We start from the raw sequence: 4,437 nt of genomic DNA, 5'->3' as shown, positions 1-4,437 counted from the left end.
ACGACACCCCTTCGGCACTCTCTTTAGAAGAATGACAGCGCCGGAAGCTCCAGAAATATTTTGAATTACGTGACATGCTGTCTTCAACACATTCAATGTGTTATAGTGGCCATATTATTATTATTATTATTATTATTATTATTATTATTATTATTATTATTATTATTATTATTATATTAATAATAATAATAATAATAATAATAATAATAATAATAATAATAATAATAATAATAATAATAATAATAATCTTAGCCGTAACATGCGACCCTACACATCTAGAGCAGGAATTTGCAGGGTGTAGAAGACACGCTCTCGCTCTCGCACGCACGCACGCACACACCCACACACGCACGCTTGCTCACTCGCAGATCACATCATACACACACACAGAGCAAGAACTGGGAAGTCGACGGTGCACAATGCACTGGAGTGCCTGTTCAGTCCGGTCGCAAGGAAGGGGAGTCCTAATGGCCAGGGGGTGTAGAGAAAGGTCTGTATGCCAGATATAAGCACTTGGCAGTGGCGACGACGACACTTCGATATCGCCTAATCCTTGCTGTTTTTTTGTTGCAGATCGCTGCTTCTGTGCGGCTGTGCTTTGCACCGAAATCAGCGCAGATCACCACACGTGCCTACGTGATCGACTAGCCGAGCCAAACTTCGACCAGGAGGTGCTACTGTCAGCTGTTCCGGTGGCACTGCAGCATCCATAAAAGGGAAGTCGACTACTGCTTGTTTAACTTGGCAGTGGCGACGACGACACTTCGATATCGCCCAATCCGTGCTGCCCTTTTGCTGCAGGTTAGTGTTTGAACAAAATTGTACGTTTTTTTTTTTTTTTTTGCGTCGTCGCTGCCAAGCAGTGAAGTGGTGATTTTTTTTTGTAACCGTAGTACAAACGTGGGTCATTGTTTAAACCATGACAAAGGAACTTTCAAAGCTTAAGGAAGAACTACGCGCGGAATTCAAGCAAGAGATTGTAAAGTATAACGGCATGATAGAACGCGATCTTCGTCCTGAAATACGAGACTTGCGAACTGAGCAGCGGAATATGGCTAGTAGTATTAAATTTGCTCATCAAACAGTATAGGAACTGAAGCAAAAGTTAAGCACTGCAGTCTTGGCCAAATGCCGAACAAGAAAAACAAAATGAGTTACTTAAAACTAAGTGTACAGCCTTGGAGACTAGAAGTGCTGACTTGGAAAGGAGACTTCTACTTTCTGAGCAATACTCAGGAAATGTCAACCTAGAAGTTCAGGATATTGCAAGACAAGAAAGTGAAAGTGCACCACATATCCTATCAATGATTGGAAGTGCTATTGATGAGCCAATTAGGGAAACTAACATAGCATCATGTCACCGGGTGCTTACGCGAAACCCAGACCAATCAAACATCATTGTACAATTCAAATCAAGAGCAAAGCGCGACGCCACTCTGAGGAAAACAAAGCAGACTCGACTAACAAACAAAGATTTGGGAATGGATATTTCGGCACCAATTTACGTCAGTGAGCACCTTTTGCCGACACTGAAAGAAATGCTTGGAATGGCAATAAAAAAGAAACCTTAGCACAAATGGAAGTCTGTCTGGACAGCGAATGGTAAAATTTTCGCAAGGCAGAGTGAACTTCCCACTGTCATTCAAATTTACGATGAAAGTTCTCTTTCAGTGAGTGAAATAACTTTTATTAGGGGTCCGGCGAGGACGCGAACTCGTCGCGCACCCGGCTAGTCCCTCGTCGGGACCGGCAGGTCTAGCCCACCGGCCCGGTCGCGGGCACGCCGGACAGCCAGGATTTGCTTGTCTAGAGCGGGGCTACGCAGAAGCGAGTCCCACTCATCCTTGCTGAACTTCGGGTATCTCTGAAAGTTATCTTTCAAAGATAAATTCTAGTTTGTGAAGGCTATCTAGCGGCCCAACGAATTATTAGGATGGAATACCATGAGATCGTGTTACCTAACTTCGTCAGACTTCAAAACAAATCGCTTTCAACGGTGTTGAACCTAAATGCTCGTTCTGCAGAGAATAAGCATGACGCCATAGACTACATAATCAACGATTTCCAATTCAAGTTTCAAGCCATCATGATGACTGGGACTTGGTATGACGGTGCAAGTTGCCGGCTAAATTATACTGGATATGATACCTTTTTCCTGGATCGTCCTAATAGGTGTGGTGGTGACGCTGCTGTTTAGGTAGAGGAGCACTGGAAGTGTAGCCTGGTCTCAGATTTCTGTATCACATGTAATGACTATGAAGTTTTGACGCTCAGACATAATATAGACATAATATCTGTTGTGTGTCACCCCTAGATGGAAATATCTTGCGCTTTCTAAACGTTTTTGATAAACTCCTGTAGTATGTATCGTCTGCAAGCAAACGTTCAGGTGAGGTCGTGATTTATCTGAATAATCAGGCGACACGAAAGCGGTCCGGTCAACGGCAAAGCAGAGCGAGCGCGCGCACCAACAAGACTCTTCGTCCTCGTCTTTTGGTTGCGTCCGTGTTGGTTGCTACAATCCCCCCCCCCCGCCTCCCGGTGAAAAGGTAGTCAGCTTGACGACCTAAGGAAACAGCAACTCTAGGAGTGAGGCTATCCAAAGATCCTGGCGCTGCTCGGATGGCATGTCGGCATATGTAAGGGACGAAGAATCATAGCTGGGGACAGACGCAGCTCCAGGCTCATGGGTAAGTGGAGAGCGGGAAAGGGCGTGTCGGCATCTGCATGTTTACGGCCAGACCTGTAGACAACGCGAATGTCATAGTCGTGGAGACGTAGTGCCCAACGAGCCAGGCGACCAGATGGATCTTTGAGGGAAGACAGCCAGCACAGGGTATGGTGATCAGTCACGACGTCGAAAGGTCGGCCGTAGACATAAGGTCGAAATGTTGTGATCGCCCAAACGATGGCTAGACATTCTTTCTCTGTAACAAAATAGTTTGTTTCGGCTCTGGTGAGAGTGCGGCTGGCTGAAGAGACGACGTACTCGTCAAATCCAGACTTGCGTTGGGCAAGAATAGCACCGAGGCCGACACTACTTGCGTCCGTGCAGATTTCTGTGGAAGCGTCCGGATCAAAATGGCGCAAAATAGGAGGGGAAGTTAGGAGACAGCGTAAAGTGGGCGAATGCGTCGTCGCAAGCGGGAGACCAAGCCGAAACGTCGTGGTTGTCGGCAAGAAGCTGTGTCAAAGGGGCGATGATGGACGCAAAGTTGCGGACGAACCGGCGAAAATACGAACAAAGGCGGATAAAACTGCGGATTTGTTTCATTGTAGTCGGCCGCGGAAACTCGGCGACGGCTCGAAGCGTTTAAGGGTTGGGAAGAACGCCATCCTTGCACTTCTAATAATTTTACACTCGCCTGTGGTGGAGATTTTAATATCAATATCATGAATAACAATGCCATCACAACCGATTTTATGAACATACTCAACTGTGCTGGATTTATGAATGTTATTTCCACAGCTACAGGTGTTACATCGTCTTCTGTCTCGTGTCTTGACCTATTGATAACAAACATCGAAGCCAGTGTAATTCAATGTGGAACAATAACATCAGATGTAAATGATCATTGTCCAGTATTTATGTGTTTTTCCCACAACACAAAAGCTAAGGATACTTCGCGAGAGGCGTACACAATCCAATCTACATCAAATGAAGATATGGAATCCTTTAAGAGAGACATTAGCCAACATAACTGGTCTTTTCTTTTAAACATAACTTATGCGAATGAAGCGTCTAAAAATTTATCGCCATATTTGTACAGATATACACCAGACATTTTCCGTTCAAGCAAGTGAAATTATCAAAAAGAATACGTAAACATTGGGTCATACCATCTCTCACTAGTATGATACGGTTAAAGAAAAAACTTTATAACATTTTCTTGAAGTCAAGAGTGCTGACAGATCTGACAGAGTTAAAAAAAATTCCGAACAAGTTCAGTCGGGAACTTAAACGACCTAAGAACACCTATTGTGCGAAAATGTTTGCTGAAAGGGCAAGTCAGTCGCCTGAAGTGGTATGGCGGTTAATCATTGATTTTCTTGGTCGTGAGAAGCGGACCGTTACACCTGTAATAATTTCCATTGATAATCTTGAACTTTCCGGTAACGAGCTTGCGGATCACCTGAACAATCATTTTAATAATGCTGGCATATTAGTAAGCACAACTTCATTAGCAGACTCAGTCCTAATTACAACAGGAAATAAATACCCTGATAGCATTTTTCTTGCACCAACAGATGAACAAGAAATCTACACGACATTTATGAACCTCAAGAACAGTAAGGTGTTAGATGTTGACAACATTCAAATAAAACCGATAAAATTTGTCTTGGAATTTATCACTCCAGCGCTTAGTCGCATATTTAACTTGATACTCGAGTCAGGAGTTTTTCCAGAAGATATGAAAAGAAATAGGGCCGTGTTGG

Source organism: Dermacentor silvarum, chromosome 1 (genome assembly GCF_013339745.2).
Source record: "Dermacentor silvarum isolate Dsil-2018 chromosome 1, BIME_Dsil_1.4, whole genome shotgun sequence".
Lineage (NCBI taxonomy): Eukaryota > Metazoa > Arthropoda > Arachnida > Ixodida > Ixodidae > Dermacentor > Dermacentor silvarum.
Note: the sequence above shows the minus strand (reverse complement) of the source record.